The sequence below is a fragment of the Struthio camelus genome, chromosome 2 (genome assembly GCF_040807025.1).
Source record: "Struthio camelus isolate bStrCam1 chromosome 2, bStrCam1.hap1, whole genome shotgun sequence".
NCBI classification, from domain to species: Eukaryota; Metazoa; Chordata; class Aves; order Struthioniformes; family Struthionidae; genus Struthio; species Struthio camelus.
Genome location: NC_090943.1, coordinates 29,374,731 through 29,398,212, shown reverse-complemented (window position 1 = coordinate 29,398,212; position 23,482 = coordinate 29,374,731). Strand labels below are relative to the sequence as shown.

The 23,482-nt window shown below is 39.9% G+C and overlaps 1 long non-coding RNA gene across 2 annotated transcripts in view; it reads left to right on the top strand.

Annotated features, from left to right (window-relative positions):
• The window catches only part of LOC104143668 (uncharacterized), a 44,015-nt gene extending 20,946 nt beyond the window's left edge, over nucleotides 1-23,069 (top strand). For both annotated transcript variants that reach the window (XR_011139616.1, XR_693941.2), the window contains exons 2-3: nucleotides 19,199-19,429; nucleotides 22,536-23,069. This is a non-coding gene — a long non-coding RNA (uncharacterized lncRNA). The remainder of the gene's footprint in view (nucleotides 1-19,198; nucleotides 19,430-22,535) is intronic.
• The last annotated feature ends 413 nt before the right edge of the window (nucleotides 23,070-23,482 follow it).

Sequence of the window (23,482 nt, the reverse complement as noted above, 5' to 3'; positions counted from 1 at the left end):
ACCAGACTGAACAAAAAAATATTTAGAGGAGAGGTGACAAAAGCTACAGAACTGCCAACAAATGCCAGAACGACCGAAAAAAACAACTTTGTCAGTACTGTACTTTAATGTGAACCAGATTGCCACAGAAAACAAAGTGGGTCATAGGCTAGGGAGCAACCTAGGCAACAGTCTACCCTTTTTGATTTCCTTGATGGTATGGAACATGCCACACAGTTGCAGTCCCAGCCTTCCACCTTCCCTTTCTCCTGTTCTGCTCCAATCTCAGTACAAGAGGTTAGTGGCACGGTGAAGGGAGGGAACGTGTCAAATCATCTGACATTGTAGTAGGGCAGTTTCATAGCCTCGCATCTCCACCATCCAGAATGGAGTTGGGCTGCTCTATTCATTTCTTACTATGCAGGCCTAGTAATTCTGTCTTTCATTACGGTTGTCCAACACAATACATGATAATTCTGCTGTTCCTTATTACCTTGCTCCTCTAATAAGTCAAGCTCACATTATCATTGTCCTGTGGAAAAAGTATATGTGATCGTGTAATTAAAACATGTCCAATCCTGAGCTCACACAAGGAACTGAATTTGGGTCGCACATGTAACTTCACATCTGGCATTTTCTGCCTTTTGAGTGACTCACTTCACAACTTTAATGTTTTTAGAGGTATGTTTATGAGAAAGATCTTTATGTAAACTAAAGCAAAATAAGCAATCTGACATTTCATACATAATTTTTTTTTTTAAACGGGCTGTCCATAGTTTGGATTTGTGTCATAAGATCAGAACTGTGTCTGCTATTTGAATTCTGGCAGACATAGGATCTAAAAATCTTCTTTTTGATTGAGGTTCAAATATAGCCAAGGTTTCATGAGAATGGTTTGAGATACAACATGTTTATCACTTGATCTCTGGGACCTTGTCTTTCCCGCAAGAGAATTAGAATGCCACTTTTTCAGTTACCACCTTAAAATGGTTAGGTTTTGATGGTACGTTCCATCGAAAACCCACCAACTTAAGTCTAGAACCAGTAAAGTATTTGCTGTATAACAGACTTTTTAACAGACATATGCAGTTCCTGCAAAGAATAAGACGTCTATAAAGTCTTTACTATACAGATCTCATGAAGTACACAAGGCTGCCGTCACTGAGAAGCCTACGGACATCTCTGGTTCCCCAAAGTAACACTGACTTTAACAAGCTAGAATTTAATCTGTCAGTGGGTTCTTTTGCCCTTTCCAGTCCTAAGCAATTCTACATTTAGGCTGGTCAGATCTACGCTGTAGCACTATGTAAAATTTCAAACTGGTTATTGGTTTCGGGTTAACTGACCGCTGTGTACATACCGTAGTGTTTTCCTGGCCCCAGTCCCCCAGTTCATCAGCACAGGGATCTGGCTGGAGTTTATTGCATTTCCTTGGGGCCTGGGGACTTGGGCTTGTCCTTCCTCAAGTGGGATGAATGCTTGGGAGACCAACTCTTACCCAGGTGTGGCATCAGGATAACGCATATATTCAGTCTTATGAACTTGAAGGATGTTCTGGATCCATCAAATGTACAGTTTCTACTTCTCCTTGAACCAAATTTATACGGCTACCTTTACAATATGCCTATTATATGAATCTGACATTATTACACAAATGGTAACACTTCTCATTTGTAAATATATCTTTTTTATACTGTGTGTTTCCAAAGAACTACTTAAGGCATTTTTATAGCCACCCATCATCAAACTGTATTAATACAGCTCTGTGGTAATCAGCTGTATGTAAATACTCATTTTTTTTCAGTCAAATTATGTATGGGTCAGGTGAACCTTAAGCAAGATCAAACACCAAATAACATTTCAAAGTAGTTTTATTTTAAGGCATCCATGGCAGAAAATAGTCGGACTGGCTGCCCCCACACAGTCCAAACTCATACTCATGTTTCCTAAGTGTTTTAAAACTACAGAGTTCAAGAAAATTAGTCTACAGTTTTTAATGAAAATTTCATTTCCCTGTGAGTTACTAAGTAACTTAGTAAGCTAAGTAACTTTTCATAGCCTGTTAATGAACAATAAAACCCCAAATAACCACCAAATGAAAATGACTTAACTGATTTTATTCATATCTTATAGAAAAATACATTTGGGGACATTTTGCAAGGGTTGATTGTGACATGGAGCACAGTTTAAAATATAAGTTACACAAAAGTGAGAGCTCATCTTTCAAGTAAAAAACCCACAGATGTTTATCACATGACCTAAAGGGAAGATTCCTCTACTGAAGACAGAAAAACCTTGTGTTGTCTGAGCAGGTATTTTCACATGATTGTAGATGACTGAGTTAAAGCTTCATGAGTGGTTCCTACCCCTTAATGGAAAGTTCCCACCTTTTGGCTAAGATACACTAGCTGATCATCTTCAGGGTCCTTATCTGTTATAAAAGTGAAGGAAAGTGTAAGGTGGCTTTGTTTAAGCCAAATGCTGTTACCTGCGGGAGGATAAATTGCTTCTGTTCATTCTACAGATACTATAAATTAGATACAAATTACTACCTAATTGCTGATTAAGACACTTTTTGATTTTTCTTTATTATGACCCCATGCTTTTTTTTTTTCCCAAGGCACACATTCTGAAGAACAGTGATGAATCATATTTCAGTTGAAGAACTAGAAAATAGTATTCAATATGCACTATTTTGAATAAGAGCAATATGGTTACGATGTAAGCCTCAATACAGTTGGATCATTTTTGTCCAAGTGTTGCCAAAAAAGTATCCAACTTTTCAGAACAAACATATTTTGAATGTCCAGAGCATGCTAATAGACTGAATGAGTGATAGTCAACTTTTTTCCATATCACTGCTGTCTTTTAAGCATACAAACGTGTGGGCCTTAGGCAGCTATATGGAAAAGGAAAGTAACTATAGCTTTTTCAATACACCGGAGATTTTTGTGTTTAGAAGTGAAGTCCTTAAATCAAAGAGTCAAGAGAAAGAGGGAGAAAAATCTTTTATGCTTTCCTGTATACTAGAGAAAAGAAGGAGATGTCATGAAGAGATACAGAATAATGCTTTGACTAGGGCCCAAGGCAAGACTGAGGTGCTCTGGACTCAACAATTTGTTCTTCCATGGGTTTTCTATATGTATGACTCTGTGAAGTCACCTTGGCCTACAAACTCATGCTACTTGATTTGAGACGGAGACACCTAACATCCGAAAACATATGGCCCAGTTCCCCAACTTTTCAGTGGGGAGGCTGGCACGTTCTCATCTGAGGAGTATAGTACAGATGCGTGGTTGAGAGACTGCATGGTGTTTGCATACTGAAGCAAAACATTCACCAATGCTTTCAGTGTCTGTGTGCTGCATGTGTGATGAGGGCTACATAGACAGAAGTCTGCTTGAATCCAAGGAAGAGCTAGGTGAGTGATTAATCAAGGTCATGCCTAGGATAACTGATTGGATAATAGCAGCACGCTTGACCCTGCATTTATGGCTTTGGAAATCAAAATGATTTTGACTGTGCAACAAGTGCTGGATTGGGCCAGTTCTTCTACAGGTGTGAATTGACTCTTCTCTTTTCAAGTCAGTGCAGTTATACTACTGATAACAGTTGAGATCTGACCCTAGATATTTACACTCTAAAAAAATTCTATTTTGTAGATATGAAGTCTATTTAAAATAATTTTCCAAGCATTAGAGAGACCAACTGCTGCTAGCTGTTTAGAGGGTTAGAGTAATTATGCCCATGTACTGCGCAATATAAAGCACTTATGACTGCTATATGGATTGTTTTATTGGGGGGGGTCATCATTTGAAAAGAGAAAATAAGCACCTATTCTCTTGTTTCTTTGCCTGCTACAAAGCCCGTAGAAGTCAAGGGAGTGTTGCCATTGATTTGTGTGGGCTGTCTTTCAGGCCCTACGTATGCTACTGTAAACTGGAGGGGGAGAAGGGGTACAGTTAAAGGGAAGGGAGGCAAGGTGGGGGGAGTTAAACATAGGAAAAGAACAGAGCCCTTTGTCTATTAATTAGAGTTTATGCAGCTTATGGAAAGCAATGTTCCTCCAACACTGGATCCCTTTGCTCCACTATTTCATTTTTACATCCCCCATATCTGTTGCTTTCCAGATCAAAGTAATGCAAAAAGCTATGCACTGCACAGCACCAACATCTTAGCCACTCTGATGCACAGGAAAAGCACTGAATTGAACAAGCTTCTCTAGGGACAACAATGCTTTTTATTTCTGTAGCTGATGTCCACTCTCCCTGAAGTGTATTGTCTGGCAGCAACACCTACACATGTCATAAGAGCTCTTCTCTGAGTTACTCCACAATAGCTCATTGTTTTTTGTCTTTGGAGAGGCAGAACCTGTTGGAACCGTGCAGTTTTCCTGACGAAGCCCTGCCAATGTGCCTGAGCTAAAGCTGGAAGGGCTCACTGGACAGTCCCAGTTCATTCCTATGCCCATTTTTTCCTGGTTACACCCACCAGAAGGCAGTGACAATTGGTTGCAATTAGAGAGGAAAAGTGCCATTGTGTTTGGCACTAGGCTGGACTCCGGAGATGTTGTTCAGTCACTGGGTGTGTCTCAAACTCCTGGGTGACCTCGGGTAAGCCGTTTGGGACTCAAACTTATGATCAGTTTATGACAATTTAGCAAGCTATTGTGTCTCAGTTGAACAGCAGTAACTCTCCTTATATGCACTCTTACCTGGGGCAAACGCAGGCTGATGTGATTCAAAGTGTAGTTACACGAGCAAATTAAACCAGTGCAACCGACTGCATTGCTGTGAGATTGTATAAGGGAACTAATCTGATGTAAAACGTGGATGGGCTTTTCTTCTATTTTGCTGGAAAAGTCAATGTTGTTAGTTCCCCAGTGCAGGCCACCCTACAGGAATACAGGTTTTGGTGTCAATACTGGGCATGCAATGCCAGTCCTGATTCAGCCTTTACTGAAAGGTCAAATTGCTTTGCCCTTACTGTGCAGTATGGGCATCAACTGATACTTGAAGATATTTTAATGTGGTTGTGAGTCTGGACTATTAGATCCAAATCAGCAAAGCATCTAAATCTCTCTGTGGATCAGTCTCTTTGCTCCCCGTGTAAAAGAAGAGGGACAAATGTTTCCTTTCTCTGTCCTATTCTCTGTCCAGATTCTAAGCTGTATAGGACAGATGCTCTCACTCTGTGTTGGTCCAGAGTCCAACACAGTGATTCACTGATCTTATCTGAGGTCTGAGTACAAATAAGAACAATTGCAAGAGTAGTAGAAGGAGAGGTGTGATCATCTGTCAGTGGAGACAAGCAGAAGGTAGCAATCAACTTTAGGTTCATAAGCTTTGTTCACCGCCAATTAACTTTAACCTCAGAACCCCTGCTGAATCCCCCTTCACTGCTTAACTTCCATAAGAAGGACTTTTTATTATCATTTTAAGTGCTATTTTTATAAATCAATGACTTTGGTACAGAAACATAATCTCAATAGTACAATAACATGAGTTATTTTTATTTCACTACACTTTCTATTCTTAGGACAATGTTTTACTCTGATATTCTATCTCTTTTGGTGGGCAGACAAAGTGATACATGTATATTTATCTATGTGAATTAAGGATGACATAGAACTTGCCAACACCATGGAAGGATGTAGTCAAAGGAAGAACTCATGGAGCAGAAGTCAGGCATCTGCTGCCATAAAGAGGGGCCAGCCCCTCATGAGCAGCAAGGCTATGTCTCAGAAAATAAGGAAGACAGAGCCCAGCCACCACTGGCTTGGGAGAATAAGCTGATTGTTGCAGGAAAGGCTGCACATCAATTTTACTACGTAGATTTAATTTCAAATCTGTAAGTCTGCTGAATTGATATGCACTGGCTCTAGAGAAATTGTCCTTTACTAAACTGGTTTCCACACAAAAGCAAAGTATTTACAATTTGTTCTTACGTGCTGATTAATGACAGGTATGTGTCAGTTCTTGTAATTGTGATTACATTTTACCATGACAGTAAATACTGAAGTAAAAACCCTATGTAAGGAGAGGGATCTGAATGGGTCACAGTCAGGCTGCCACCCAACTCCTCTATTGAGCTGGAGCTTCACGCCAGTATCTTCCAGGTCTCTGAAATGCTTTCTCTTCTAGTGTAGCAGCCACTAGCTAGCAATTTAATTTCTGTCTATAGAAAATAAGTCCAGCTGGCTCTGCTTCCTCTCTCTTAAGAAACTCTTCAAGGTTCTAGGTTTCCACAGCCAGGCTTCCATGGCTTCAAAGGCATAATTTGGCACATGCCCCTCGGGCATACCTTTGTCAAAATACACATACAAAATTTCAGTGTTGTGGATTTGTGCCTCAGGGAAACTTCCACTCCAAGGTGAAATTACTTCTTTCCAAATGCCATGCTTGAATTATGTAAGCATACACCCTTTAACATAATAATAGTGACTTCTAAATGCAAAGACATAGCTTCTGATTTACAGCTAGCATGCCCATCACAGATTACCTCTTAAGATATCCGAAGGCGAAGAATTATAGCAAGAGCTATTTGCCCTAGATTCTGCCTCATTACAAAGCATCCTTGTACATTATACCGGAGGAGCAATAAAACAACAGTCCGTTAGCCCTTACAGAGTGGCAGACAGATTGAAATGCTCTGATTCCTAATTGCTCCTTATTCAGACAACCATGGTGCTCATGTCTAACCTCCTAAACAAGCCATACCTTTTTGATACTGCACAAGTACCCTTTTTTCCCCACCACGCACAGCTTCTTATGGTGGAGGAATACTGAATGACAAGTAGCGCTCCTTCATAGAAGGAAGCTGTATCAGGTTTGTTCTCCAGATTAGACACCCAAGCCTGTCTAGTGGCTCTCTTCTTCTCAAATCTTCTTATCTCTCAAGCTCACTCCCTTTGACAGGGTATTTTTTAATGCACACATTTAAGGTTACATGAGCATCATTCAAAGGGATGGCACTCCAAGTCCATCCTAACAGCGGTAACATGGATGCAGATGTTAAGGCAGGTGACAGTAGATGGGAAAAGAAAAGTTATCTTCAGGCTATCACAGATGCCCTTGAGAAAGATTTGGCAGTGCACCATGTCCCAGTACGCAAGAACTGGTACTTGTGACACTTGACTTGTACTGTTCCAAAGCAATATCTTTAGGCCAACTAGTTGTCTAGGCTCCCACTTCTGTCAAAGGATAAAGAAACACAGGCTGAATTATTTTTCGGAGATATCTAACTTAGATTCCTTTCTTAGGATTTGATTATTTCCTCTCTAGAAGGGAACATCTATGTCCATAACTGTAAAGGGAGCTTAGACAGCTGAGTTATCCTAGATGCCTAACTCTTAGACAGCTGGATCTGAGTAGGTGACTATCATCGAAGCGGATGAAACAAAATGCTCAGAGAATAGTTCTATGGGGAAAATGAAGATATGTAAAAAAAAATCCATCTGGGACTGTCTACCTCTGAGTGTGGCAACCTACAGATTTTCTTCTGTACCTAGGTCATGAAGGACCAGGATAGCTTCCAATCACAGCAATGTCACTTTTCAGTTACAGCTGTAACTGAGGGTGTAGGTGTCTAAGCCACCTTTGACGATGAGAGATAAACACCTACACACTGGATCTGGAGGCAAGTTGTTTTCACAGAAGGACTCTGCTCTGGAGCGCACCTCCTACTTTGGTCTCACAGAACCTGAACCTCTGATCCTGCAGAGCACTAGCGTGTTCTGAGGCTCATTCTTCAGAGTTGGTTTAAGCTTCAGGAGAGTTCCTTTTACTGAAGAATGGGCGATGTCAGTGTTGCTATCTGTTAATGCATTTTACATTTGCAATAATTTTTGTACGTGTGGCAGGATGGTACATATACCCTTTTGATTTATTACAACATAATGGATCTAATTTATTGCAACAAGACTCCACTCATTACAATATCCTTAGCTTTCTCAACACAGAATAGGTGCGTCTGTAGCCTTCCGTTTAGTCTATTTCACTGCCTATAATAATAATGCTAATAATATTTCTTCCTTTGACACAGATCGCCGCCAGTCAGAGCTTGTTCTGGTTAGGAAGCTAAACTATTGATGGAGTCAGGCCTTTCCTGAATGCAGTTCTTACTATTTACAAAGAACTTGCAAACTTATGTTTCTCGGACTGCAGATGAAATCCAACCACCAAAGACAGTAACTTTGCTTGTAGCATCACATTATCCCTGATAAGCTCTCCCTTTAGGCATTTACCTTTAGATATCTACCTTCTAGCCACTGTTTTTAAAGGTTACTTCTCTCTCCCTTTCAGTTAGCTTGTTTTCTTGTGCATGCATACACACAAATACACCCTTGCCCAAAGCAATAACTAGCAGTACCTTCTGCCCACACGATTTAGGGTGTACTATTGCCTTACCTTGGAAACCTACATTATTTCATCAAGGAACTTAACTCTGTTATCTCAAATGAGGGGTGATGGTTGCCTTCACCAGCTTCAATAACTCTCCTCTCAGTCCTCAACAATAGTACATCATGTTCACCTTGCCTTTGCCCTTACAAGGTTTTCTACTTGTGTATCTTTCATTTATCTTTGTATTGCTTTACTTGGCATTGAAATACAGAATGGAAGTGCTGGGGCTACGTTCCCCTCTCGTTAACACTATTCCACAATTGTCTGACTCCACAAATACAAGACAGTGAAGATACATTTGATACACATCTATAAATGAATGAAAAGACAGAGCATTGTTATTTCATTACTTGTGCCAATTCTGGCTAGTTTTTTTCCCCCTCTGAAACCTCAGCTAATTTTAGCTGACTTTTAAGGAGAGCAGATAACTTTAAGCAGCACCATGGGAGAAGACAGAGCTATATGAGGACCACAAGAAATTACATCCAAATTAACAATGTAGAAGTTAAAGCCAAGTTTTTGTCTATCAAGCAATTATCTCTAGAATTAGGCAAATCATGCTCTGCAAATCACGCTCTCACAATTAGGAAGATATTAAACGTTACAGCTCTTAGCCATTTCACCTGTCAGACAACATACGATGGCCAAAAGCCATGCTTGCAGGGATTTACTTATGTGATAGACTTTCTTTGAGCTGAACTACAAAGAAACATATGGATCAGTATGACCCACCCCTTCATTACAACTATGGTAATGCAGGTTTTTTGCAACAGAATAACATCTCTGTGATACCTAGGTTGTCAAAAACCACAATTACGGTCATTGTTTATGCATTAGGGAAACCTCATCCTAAATCTGGCACCATATGGGGGTGAAAAGAGCAGCTGCTGACATTTCAGGATAATTATTATGATGTAGCTGCAGATATGACTCAGCATGATGAGTCTGACAACAAAAAGAGGGGAAAAAAAGGCAAAGCAGCATAGGCAGGTTTCAAATGTCACTTCAAGGCACCAACCCGAATGCGTTTCAACTTTCAACATGCACAGAGTGGGACAGCTTCTTACTAGCTCCAAAAGAAAAAGCCCGAACACAACTGTAGACCGTGCTCTGTGTGTGTATTGGAATCTCCAAGAGAGAAAAATAATTAATAACTGCCTAGGAGGAGTTTTGAAATATTTTCCCCCCTCATGTTTGTGAAAAATGAAATTAAGCCAAGCAAAACCATGCAAGCAGCACCGCCTCACCATTTTCACCCTCTTTCTGAAGCACTGGCTCCACTGCACAGGTCACCACTCTTCAATGAGTTTGGAGTTCATCTGGTTCCTTTCAATTAGAAAATAACAGAGATATTTAGCTTCTTCCATGCAGCCCCATTGGCACTATTCAGCTTCCCTGATTTCTTTTGCCAGGCCACTGCCTTCTCTACTTTCAATCTGTCTATTCCCTTCTTATGGTGTCTACAGGAAATCTTATTGTTGACTACCTTTTCAGTGTTTTACTCTCCAGACATTTTCTTGTCCTTCTGTTCTTGGTATGCTGATTTCACAAGGAAGTACATCTCTCTCTCCATATTCATCTCTAACGCAGATATGCTTTCAGGGCACAGTTACAGGTGGATCGTTGTGACAGAATGACATTACTGTCGGATTCAGGGAAGTGACAGACTATTACTATATATGGCCAAAACCAAGTTCAGTTGCTCTGCTCTGGACCATTTTAGCTATGATTACACCTGGCAATAATAACAGTTGTGTTTATTTTGTATATATGTGCTCCATATACCTTGTGTCAATCCCAGTATTTTGGTATGGAAGATAACATCCTTTCTTATGCAGGAATTCAAGAGGCATATGGTCTAACCTCTGATGTGACGAGAAGCTCATCCATTAGAAAACTGAAATGCAAATGCCTCCTTTGCAAGTTGCTCATTTTAGCCATAGATGAGGCTATTCAAGCAGTTCCTGTCTTAAGGCTGAGATTCACACATAATTTTATTACGGATCTGTTCACAGATTCACAGAATTGTTGAGGCTGGAAGGGACCTCGGGAGATCATCTAGTCCAACCTCCCTGCTCAAGCAGGGTCCTCTAGAGCATATTGCCCAGAACCACGTCCAGGCGGGTTTTGAATACCTCCAGCGATGGAGACTCCACAACCTCTCTGGGCAACCTGTTCCAGGGCTCAGTCACCCTCACAGGAAAGAAGTTTTTCCTCAGGTTCAGATGGAACTTCCCGTGGTTCAGTTTGTGCCCGTTGCCTCTCGTCCTGTCACTTGGCACCACGGAGAAGAGACTGGCCTCATCCTCTCGACACCCCCCCCTTCAGATACTTGTACACATTGATCAGATCCCCTCTCAGGCTTCTCTTCTCCAGGCTGAACAGGCCCAGCTCTCTCAGCCTTTCCTCATACAAGAGATGTTCCAGTTCCTTTATCATCTTAGTAGTCCTTCACTGGACTGAGTCCAGGAGCTTCATATCTCTCTTGTAGTGGGGAGCCCAGCACTGGACATAGTATTCCAGATGTGGCCTCACCAGGGCTGAGGAGAGGGGGAGGATCACCTGCCTCGACCTGCTGGCAACACTCTGCCTAATGCACCCCAGGAGACCATTGGCCTTCTTGGCCACAAGGGCACATTGCTGGCTCATGCTCAACTTGTTGTCCAGCAGCACTCCCAGGTCCTTTTCTGCAGAGCTGCTCTCCAGCAGGTCAGTCCCCAACCTGTCCTGGTGCACGGGGTTCTTCCTCCTCAGGGCCAGGACTCTGCACTTGCCTTTGTGGAACTTCATGAAGTTCCTCTCTGCCCAACTCTCCAGCCTGTCCAGGTCCCTCTGAATGGCAGCACAGGCCTCTGGGGTACCAGCCACTCCTCCCAGCTTTGTATCATCAGCAACTTGCTGAGGGTGCACTCTGTGCCTTCCTCCAGGTCCTTGATAAAATAAGTTGAACAAGACTGGACCCAGAACTGGCCCCTGGGGGACACTGCTGGCTACTGGCCTCCAACTAGACTTTGTACCATTCATCACAACCCTCTGAGCTCTGCCATTCAGCTAGTTCTCAGTCCGCCTCACTGTCTGCTCATCTAGACCACGCTTCCTGAGCTTGCCTATGAGAATGTGATGGGAGAGTGTCTTACTGTGGGAGAGTGCCTTACTGAATTGCAGGGAGACAACATCCACTGCTCTCCCCTCATCTACCCAGCCAGTCATTCCATCATAGAAGGCTGTCAGGTCAGCTAAGCATGATTTCCCTTTGGTGAATCCATGCTGACTACTCCTGATCACCTTCTTGTCCTTCATATGCATGGAGGTGGTGTCCAGGATGAGCTAGCTGTTCCATCACCTTTCCAGGGATGGAGGTGAGGCTGACTGGCCTGTAGTTCCCCGAGTCCTCTTTCTTGCCCTTTTTGAAGACTGGAATGACACTGGCTTTCTTCCAGTCCTCAGGCACCTCTCCTGTTCTCCATGTTCTTTCAAAGATGATGGAGAGAGGCCTAGCAATAACACCCGCCAGTTGCCTCAGCACTTGTGGATGCATCCCATCAGGACCCATGGATTTGTGGATGTCAGGTTTGGTCAAATGATCTCTAACCTGATCCTCTTCCACCAAGGAGAAGTCTTCCTTTCTCCAGACTTCTTCCCTGATCTCCAGGATCTGTGATTCCTGAGGGCTGGTCTTAACAGTAAAGGCTGAAGGAAAGAAGGCATTCAGTATCTCTGCCTCCTCTATATGCTTCATCACCAGGGTCCCTGCCCCATTCAGCAGGGGGCCCATATTTTCCCTGGTCTTCCTTTTGTTGCTGATGTATTTAAATTTTGACATCCCTAGCCAGACTGAACTCCAAATGGGCCTCAGCCTTCCTAGTTGCATCCCTGCATACTCAGGTGACATCCCTATATTCCTCCCAAGTGGCCTGTCCGTGCTTCCACCTTTTGTACACTTGGCTGCCCCCCAGCCTTCACATCTCCAACCAGCCCTTCCTTGTTTGTTAATACAAGGTCCAGCAGCTGCTGATTGGCTCCTCTATCACCTGCGTCAGAAAGTTATCATCAATGCTCTCCGTTCACATCACATACATTTTGATAGGAGCATGCTTGAGTTTAGAATGGATGCAATTCCTGCCTTGTAATGGTGTAGAGGCCACAGTCAAAAATGGTCCTAAGACCAAGCTGCTGACCATGTTTTGCCCATTTTAGGCAGCTTGCAACTCATTGCCTCCCTGTGACTGAGGACCCTTGTGAAGGATGTGGCAGCAGAGCATAGCTAATTGTTTGGATAAATTATTCTAACAGTTGGAAGCTGGCCCACAGCACATTGTTTGGAAATTTCTCCTTTATTCTAAAAGAAAAAGTCATATATAGAATCAATTTACTAACAAACTGAGGCCCCCAGTTGATCTGTAGGTACATACTAAGTTTTTTAAAGCATTGCAAGGAATTTATATGTGTGTCACAATCTCTTCTGTCTCATTTTGTCACAATCTCTTCTGTCTCATTTTAAAAGAAAGTTTCTGCTGTTTTGGCTATTTATTTCCATATCTCAAATATTCTGTGCTCTTCTGATATGAGGTGCATTCTCAAATACAAATTAGGAACCTGACTCCCCAAATTCTTGTCATGCCAATTTGAAAAGATACTATCACACAGCTAACAAGTATATTTTAAAAATTTTTCTGCCCACTTTTGGTTGTGTAGGAGGGCAATGAAGCTAAAGAGTCTATGACCTGTGCTCTTACAGTAGACAACTGAATATTTATGTGTTTATAATGGATACATGTTCAAGGTTCAGCATTGCTATCTGTACCTATTATTAGTGTTGTGTTATCATTATTATTATTTTGCACTGTGGCAGAGACCCCCATCAGGATCAAAGTCCTTTTGTATTAGAATCTGCATAAAGAAAATGAGAGGCCTTGCTCCTGTGTTAATCACCTCTGTTCATGCTCAGCAACACAAGGAAAGATAGGTCTCTGCTGTGCCATGTGGAAGGAAAGTATTCCTTTTGTACCTGTCTGGTCTAGACCAGTGTGTGAAAACTATATAGTGCTCCTTCTGTCTCATGCTCTCTAAAATCTTCAAATGATTGAGGAGAACATGCAGTATGGCAAGTTGATGGCAGCATCCAACCTGGTTAGTGGTTTAGTGTGTGCAGGCATAGTGTTTTCTTCAAGGCATATTCCTTTATGACTGGTGAAACTTACTTCCTCTTCTGAGAGAGTTCAACAATACAAAGAACTTCCAGTGAAGAAGTGCATTTTTTATGAATTAACCTCTGAATTTACAGTTCTGGAAGCCAGAGATGGATGATATTTACTAGCTGAACCAGCTCTGCGAAACTGTTCACCCAGTTCTTTGGAGAACATAGCTATGGAAGAATACATTTCTTTTTGTAGAGACTTGGCTTATTTACATGCTCTACTGATTACTCTGCTGATGGCCTTTTAATGATTGGCCTTTTTGTCTAATGTGTTCTTGCACAACATTGAGATCTTTTGTCTGTAAAGTCTGGGTATCAAAATGAGTTGATTGACATCAGTGATTTTTTTGGAGAGAATTCTTGCAGTTCAGGACAAGGGATGTGGTTGCCTCGTCAGTGCTGAAAGTTTAGAGCTATACAGAGATGGAGAGTTTTCAGGTTGCGTGGTGCATTGCAACTAGCTGGTGCTCTTGTTCTCCTGGAGAATCTGTTCACCTGAGATGCTAACCAGTTTTGGTGTATAAATGCAAGGAACATTATTTTTCTTGCAGAAAAGCAATATGTGATTCCAATTTAACATAGACAGTCTAGATAATTCCTCTCTTACCATTGGCAAACCAGTGTATGTCCTTCATTATAAGATGACATCCATCATGCAGTCAAATGGCTGTTACTTACTGGAAAGGCCATTTCGATAAAGCTGTGACATACACTGTAGAACTATTAACTAAGAACATAACATTTATGACTGAGGTGGGTATTGTGAGTAACTGCTGTGTTGCATTATCTGTTCATGAGGGTTATTACTTCATTTATATCTTAATCTTTAGTGTGATCTATTATACTGAATGGGTAAAAATTACAGTGCACTGGTTACAAAATCCTGTATGTTTCTAACGCAGAAGATCCTGAATTGTCGCTGGGTAACACAGCCTGTTGGACCAGTGAAACTGATTTGAATAATACATAAATTGAATAATGCATACAATTTTTACTGACCTTGGGCACCACTGACAAAACAGTTGCAATGTCTTAACTGAACCTTAATTCTCAGCGTGGTCTGATAGACCTGGTCTCCACAGGCTACAGTGGGAGAACTGTGTTCATTGCAGCCATGGTTATAAGTGACAGCTGTTTTCCAGCTGAGATGTTGCAATCATGATTTAGATGCCAAAACAGATGTTTTTTTAAACAACAATGGTAGCAAAAACTATCCTTCTAACAAATGTATGGTATTATTCTTCAATTTGTTTTTAAGGCATTATGTTTCTCTTCCTGCTTAACAATATACAGAAGGAAACAATAAAAATTGCATCATGGATCTGAAGAGTAGCTTTTGGGCTGTGCTCTTATGCTGATCTAGAGGAAAACAGGGAGCAGGAGGCTGAGCCAAGAACATGTGTGGAGACTGGTACCATGAAAATACTCAGAATTCCTGGTCAGATCCTCTCTGCTTTTTGTGTGTCCATTCTAGGCAATGTGACAACGCGTTTGCTTACTGGTTATATCACCACTGGAGACAGAATGTCCTCTGGGGGTCCTCCAATAGGGGGATGATTTGTTGGTTTAGCAATCATTAACTCATCCCTATTTTTTTTTAACACAAATTAAAGTTGGCGGTAGAGTAGGCTCATGCTGCTCGGAGCGGCAGCTCCTTGGCAGCTGCTTAGGCTCTCTGGTTAGGTCCCCTATGCCAACCAACACATGGGCTTCAGCAATTGTTTGGAGTGCTTCAGCTGGGTTGTAATCACACAAATCTTTCCAGAGCTGTACTGACAGGTAACCAAAAGACCTCTCAGAAAATGACATCTAGGGTTTTCACTAGGGTTCCCACTAATGTATATACCAGCTAAGTTATTTGCAACTGGAAATAAGCAGCACCATGGGCACCATGTAGACATGTATCTAATCATCTAGTAAAACAAGAATTTTAAAAACAGAGACCATATCTAGGTTCATACCAGTAGTTTTATTTAAGAATGAGGTCATTAGTCTCCACTGATTTCTGAGGCATTGGTGGGAAGGTATCTATAAGATTCAAAAGGCTGCTGACAACATCAATCAAAACCTATTATGTGACATGTTGTTTGCCTGGGGATCTGCTGTGTTAAGATGCCATGTGGTTGGAATCAGATCATTTTAATTGTTATCATATGTAATTGTCAGCCACATAATCGTATCTGCCCAATCTTTAACAGTGTTTGTTTTTCAGATTTCTTTCCTGAAGCTCGAGCTCTTTGTGAATTACTTCAGTGACCTTTTTAATATCCAAAGAAAAACTAAGTTTTTCACAGACTGGACATCACAGTGATCCGACATGTAAACAATAGAGTGTCTGATGTTAAACCAACATTGTAATCCGATTTTCCCCAAAATTTCAGAACTCATTATAAAATGCTATTTAGCTATAAAAACAGCAATGGAACCTTTTGTTCTAACCATGTAAAAGCAAACAGGCAAATTCGGCTTTTAGTCACGTTGTTCTGAATGAATTTACTCTCTGTTTTTGCTAATGTAACTGGCTCAGCACATTTCCAGGAGGTAAAAGACAATATGCTATCAAATGGAAGAGGGGAGAGTAGGCTACTGATAGTTAATTATTGTCATTATTTGACAGAAGCAGAAAGTATTTGAAGAAATGCTGTGGTTCTAAATATTTTAAAAATTAATAGTGAGGTATACTTTTATGCCACCATGTAATTCAAAGAATACATGGTGGTGGTATTTTCATGAGTAGTTGCTGTAAATATTTACTAAACCAAGATTAGTTCCTTTCTTCACTGAATTTTACCTGAGGTTTGTATCTAACGAATAAGGGCTGTTCTATGTCTAGCAGCTTGTAGTGTTGCATGACAAATTGTGTTGTAGACTTTGTCACACTTTCTAAATGTCTGATAAACTTTTTCTTTCATAATATCCCTTAAGGTATGATTAAACAATGATAATCCACATCTTTAGAAGACAGTTCTTAATAAGCAATTGTCTAAATGAGTAACTGAATATGAATTAAGAAAAAAAACCTCTAGAGTGCAAATGTAATCCAACCTTGCAAAATGCTGCTTGATCTCTACCCCAGGCAAATAGGACAGAAAGATATTTTTCATTTCTCCTGAGACACAGAGATGAGGAAATGTTGGCTCTGGTAAGTTTGCACAGATTCAGATTCATAGAATATGATGACTTTCCCTGCTCATACATCTTTACACTGACTCCAGTTATTCTCATATTAAATACAAAATTCTGTGTTTGGCTAAAGCATGTCTTCCAAAAGCCTCTTAGTCTTGGTGTTATGAGATCATAGAAAGGATCTGGTATACCCCTTGATAGTTTTTTCCAACGTATAAGCACCTTTATTTTTAAGAAGGCACCTTGCTTACAATTTCAGTTTATTTGACTTGACTGGCTCTTGTGCTAGACAGAAAAGTCCTTTCTTAGCCGGTATTTCCTCCCTGTGAATTACTTATGCATGAAACTCACCTCCTCCTATCTTCTTTCTGATAAACTAAACAGATGGAATGCATTCATATTTTTACTGTAAGGAGTTATCCTTTCAAAAATTTAGAGGTTCTTTCCTGTAGTATTCTCAATTTATGTTTGACTGCCCTGTCCTCATCCTTGTATACCACCCTGCCAAACTCATGCCATCCAAAGATTTTTATTTAGGGATATATTTACATGACCTTTGGTGAAATTGCTAACGGCTATTAGGCCTTGTTCAGAACCCAAGGGAACCTCCATTCAGTCTCAAATCCCAGTTGATGCCTAGTTTTTTGAGATGTGTCAGCCAATTTTTAATCCATTTGCTATATGCTTTATTGCTATTGCACAATGCTAAAATCATAATAGTATGTCAATTTCTGTGACTATTAATTTAACTTTTCCTTCCACCTGGTTCCTGCTGTATTACTGAAGTATCTGAGTGTCTTTAACATAGCATAAAGGTCATTATAGAAGTTCCATTAAAGAAGACTTTATAGTAAGTCTGGCACTTTCTACGCATCAGGATGCAACAGAAAATAGTTTCTTAGTGTATTGCACATATTTTTTTTTTCCATGATTGGATACCTACTGCACTAAGCTGATACCCATAGAGGATCTGATAACATAAATATTTAACTGCATGAGTTAAGTGTGAATTACCTTTCAGTCTTTGGTTTGAACAAAATATTGTAGTATATATCCAAAAAGTGTAAAAGGTAAAACCAATAACAGCTCACACAGACAAAGATAATATTACATTTTAAACTGTGGCTGTGAATTTCAAAGCGTGATAAGTTTAGTTGTCTCATACTAAAGCTTATCCACTGTAAGTGCTAAAACCAGTATATGTGCTATTGAAATCAAGAGCCTGTGCAGTTCTTCAAGTTACATAATTGAATGAGACATGCATAACCAATTTAACTATAATGTAATGACAAGGAAATTAGCTTCTCCAAGCCTTGACTATTCAGTATGTTTAATGTACCTAGAGCCCCAAAATATATGTATTTATTACCAAACCCTGTGGATAAACAGAAGTAAATCAGCCCTGAGAAAACCTACTGATAACAGGATTCTGTAGTTAGCATTCAAATAAGTTGTTTACAGTGTAACTACTATCCGGTATCGTACCTAGAGTCTGAAAGACATTAAATATAAGACTAAGTTAGTAATGCTGAAAAACTCAGTCCTGTAGCTGATACATATTAGTACTAACAGCATGTACAACATAAATATGCCTTAAAGCAGTTTAACTACTATGTAATTAGCATAGCAGTGTTAGGATAGTACAAAAAGAGCTGTGAGGAAGTACATGTTTACAGGGTAAAAGTCAGTGTACCTCCATGACCTTGCTGAAGATATTACAGTTTCGAAGACCTCCAGATTCTGTAGAGAAAGTGAGGAATCATTATGGTATCTCTGAATGCAAGACTTCTTCATATAACTCTGATTTGAATTGCACAAGGAGAGGGTGATTGTTTTGGTTTGTTTTTTTAACCTGCATATATCTAGCAGATCCTCTCTGGTTACTCATCTGAAGAAGACGCTTAGATAAATACATGTTTTCATCATAATTTAACAGGGTAAATTAGGAAAAAGTGTGGGGAAAAAAAAGGCATTTTAACCTAGGAGGAATTTCAGTGTTTGGTAAAAATTTTCATTCTGTCCAGTAACAAATCCCTTTTTGACAGCAGCAACCTCAAAAGTGGACATCAGACAGATCAAATGATTCCTGAATTCCAGAGGACATTGGTGCTCTTCAACTTTGAAATTAATTAGCGATATTGTTGCAATAATTTGGGATGTGGAGTATAAATCGAATGATGGTTCTTGACCATATTCTTCTAGATAACTAATATGAAAGGGGATTTGTAAAACAGACCCCCCTCTGCCTCCCTCAAATAATAATTAAAAAAATCTAACTAAACAAACAGTTGGCTAAATTCTGCATTCATATACATGTGCAATTTCTCCTTTGTAATCAATGAGAAGCTTTTATATATACCCTAGGGCAGAATCTGGCTCATCATATGTAACACTTTAATTTAGGATGATTAATGATCAAGTCAGTAGCTGTGTATTATTTGTGAATTCTAGTCTACCACTGCTTAACTTCATATTATTATTTTTAAATTTACAGCTGCCATGGAAAATGACCAGAAATCTACATCCTGAGAAAAACCATCCATCATCTTCGGGCAGTCTTACAATCTGTTAACTTTAGCTGCTACTAATAAGTCCAGGAAAAGCAATTATTACAATGTTTCACAGAATGGCTTCCAGATAGCGTATGACATAAACTGCTGTTGGGCAACATTTCTTGTAAGGAAGTGGCCTTCTTTTCTTCAGTAAGCAACTTTATCCAAAGCAGGTATGATAAAAACTGAGGCAGAGAGCCAGACCCTTAGCTGTTGGAAATGAGGATTGACCATAGTTACTGTGATAATTTGCACCTTCCAAAGATTTGGATCATTGCGCTTTGTAAAGCACTTGCTTGTGGGTTTACCCAGCGTGCAGTCTCTTTCAATAAGGGAGAGAGTTATGAGATGGGATTGAGGTGTCCTTGCTAACACAGTATGTCATGGAATGCCAAGTCGGGCATCTGGCTTTGACTTCAGATTTGCTTCCAAATGATATTTTATCTACTATTTAACATACATAATCAGCAATACGAAACAAGCCAAAACTCAGTGCACTAACATCTCTAGTTTGTTTCTTGCTGTACTGAGGCCCTTAATAAAACTGATCACTGACTGTTGTAACGCAACAGGCTGCTACCTGCCGTCAGTACCCCTGTCAGTACCCGTGTACATGGCAGTCACCAGCATTTTTTTGGTACTGTGTCTCAGCAGCATGTGGACAGAGGGAGCTGCAGTGGTGAGCATCACTGTGAAGGTGTTAACTGGCCTGGAGAGAGGGAGGCCCCTCCAAAATTATAACGCCCAGTTATTAGGCAACGTAGGTGGATATCTATTAAAAGGAGACAGGCCAGCAGAGGAACTCAACTGAGCTTCAAATACAGACAGCTTCTAAGAGAAGGGGAAACCAAAGGAGTAGGGAGTTAAAGGAATGGTGTCTAGTTTATCTAGGGCGGCTTTCACTTTCCTCTGATTTCTATAAGGAGCGGCAGACAGTGAGGTACTGAGAAGGAAAACATGATAAATTCTTTATGACAACAAACTTACACATTGGCAAAGCTCTACTTTGGGACCTTGGAGCCAAAGCATTTAGGATGACTCAATTCATCGTGTGGTGGCATCTCACCAAGCCTCGCTGAGTAGTTTCAGGGTTGGGTAATATCACACCTGCTTACTGAAAGCTGCTTGCTATTAGTTCCTGGCTATTCTTCACATGTCCTCGCAAGGAGGTGTTAGCTCATCAGTAACTTTGGAATCAGTTCAGTCTGCCACTGGTAGACTTGTTGATCTTGATGGCCGTTTCTACTGGCAGATGACATTCAGCACGCTCATCCAGACACCCATCTACCTTATTAGACTGCGTGATTTATTATTTCAGTTCAATTTCTGTAGCATATTATAGATCATATTAGTATACTTGGATTTTGGATTGCAGACTTATTTTCTGAACCTTGAAAAAATTGACACTAGGAGGAAAGTGTGGACTGGATTGCTTCTGAAAACTTCAGATTTATGTGCTAGATCTCTCTCCATAATGTGTAATCTGAACCTAGAAACCCATTTACTTTGCAAGCAAAAATCTTGGTCTTGAGTACCATTATTAATTCTTTGCTAAGATGAATAACATCAACGGGAAAGTGGTATGATTATGATCCTTATTTGATTCTTTTCATAACTAAATTCTGGACATCCATATATTGGGAGGTTAGAAACTATAATTTGCCTTGCTTAAGATAAACTATTAAGTGAATCAAGATATTTGTTTTAAGTTATCAAAGTTGTTTTGGCCAGCAGGTGTGTGTGTGTGTGTGTGTGTGTGTGTGTGTATGTGTGTATGTATGAATGTATGTATATGTGTATATATAGTCTTAAAATATGTATAAGCATTCATCCTAATATATATGTCCGTTGCTTTATATATATTACATGAATATGTGTACCTTAATTCCTCTGTATATGTGTGTAAAATTCCTCTTTTTATCTACCTCTGCATACATATATACATGTTCCTCCTGAATATGTCCTCATGGCCTTAATTGCAGACTGATTGGTGCCAGCAAACAATCCGGTTCTGACATCTAAGAGGATTAGATACATTACTGAAAGATCAACAGTCGGTGTTTGGGAGCTCATGGCTCCCTGACCACCATGAAACTGAGTGGGTAGAAAGGCTGCTCTTGCTATAAGACTTGTGACCCGATCAACATTTGATCATAGGAAGGTCTTTACTCCTCATGCGAGTCATAGGCATTTTAAAATATTCATTACCTTAGTTAGGTGTGCTCTGTTTACTTGGGCAGTAGTTCTACTGTAGTGAGATGCAAGCTTGTTAAAAACTGTTATTTTCTCTAGCACAAGGGAAATAAAGGCTTCCTTCTTACCAAAAATTTTATCTTCGTGTGAACTATTGCAGGATTTTGGTGATATAAAGTCTTAAAATGTTATAATGAAATAGTGAGCAGAAAACATTTGATAGTACCCACTTGATTCCTGATAGCGTTATGCTATCTGTAAAACGTTTCTTATTTGTCAGATATGCTGTAACACAGAAAGTCCAACAGTCGGACAACTTCTAGGCAAGGAACTAGCATAGGCCTGCAGTACTGAAAAAATGCTACTTGCTTACTATCGATTATAGCAGAAGATTCTTTCAATTAAATGTGTAAATTAAGATGCATATGAGCAACAAATATCAAGTTTCAAGTCATGCTGTGCCATTAGTTTGAAACCAGAACTCATCTTTGGTTTCCTAGAGACATGTATTTGCAAATTAAAGGCAAGGGAATGACTCTGGTCTTTCTGGTATTAGCCTGTTATGTAATTCTACAGCAATGTGCTCAGTCTGTAAAATACACACCAGTAATGAATATTTTTTCATCAAGATATTCATTTTCTTGTATAAGACAATCTTATTTCCTAGATCTTTTCAAACCTATTACTCATTTTATGTGCACAACAGGACTTTTGATAGTTCTGTACCTCTTATTAAAGTGAAAAGTCAAAGGAAAAAAAGTTCTTATGTCTAAGTATTTGAAACTAACTATGGTCTAGATGCCATTGAAGCACAAGTGTAGCAGCACATATTAACATAAATAAACAGTAGATGTAGGATACAACATTCCAGACACACCAGAGAGTATTTGAATTCATATAAGCTTTCTGACTGATTAATTTATAGTTCTTGAAAGATACTGGGAAATCGGTGGCATTTTTTGGTTTTTTACTTTGCAACTTATTGAGATCCCTAAATATGTTTCTTATACTGTTCCTTTGTAATCATCGGGCTTATTGGAACAGATGTGTGAATGAAAATAAATCTGAATTCTGCATTGCTTATAGGGCTTGGTTCAAAGATGATTGGCATCCGTAGAAGGATCTCACCAAAGGCTTCCATACTTCTAATCACATCATTAATGAAGACATTTTGATCACTTTGGTCTTTTGCCTATCATCTGAAGAGGAATAATGATCCTACTGTTGAAAAATGTTTTGAAACTGACAGTGATGTAGATATTAATCACTGTTATAACTTCTTAGAAACAGTAAGAAATGAAATAGCGTTTAACAGAAAGACTGTTTTATTATACTTGCAACAAAGGAACTGGAATATAACCTTTTTATTTAAGAATCAAGCCACAGATTCAGTTTTGATTGCAGTATTTTGTACTGAAAATAAGAATAATGGAAGCAATTAAGTATTCATAGTCCTGCTCTCACACAAACACCTTCCATGGTGAGCCTGTTTATGCAACTGAGTGTGCCATACAATTGTTTTTATTACCTTCTTATAAAACAGCCTGTATAAAACACTTTATTTTTGATTGTTCCTTTGTATATTGTTGAGCGTGTTTGCATTCTAAAGGGCTTTGCTCATTAAAGCAATTACTGTAAACTTGCTGTAGTTTGTTGCTTTTTTTCCCTTCTCCCTCTGAGTACTAGAAACATCCATGAAGAGCTCTTGCCCAGGCAGGATGTTCTGTATCTACCAAGGCTAGCAGTGGGAAGCTTCATTCTGAGGACAAAAGAATTTACAGAGATTTTCTGTAGCTGCAGCATCAAAGCAGCAGTGAGCCTGAAGGAAGGGGAAAATGTAGCTGAACTCTGCCTGCTCTGAGAGCCCCTTCCCTCCGTCTTTTTGACACAAGCATAAGAAAAGTGGAGATTGCCAAACACAAGCTTTGCCACATGAAGGGAGGAAACATAGCAAAGGTGGACAGGTCTATTATGGGGTAAGATTTTGTTTGATTCGATGGCTTTTGTGGGTCTCAAGCAGTTACCACCATTCT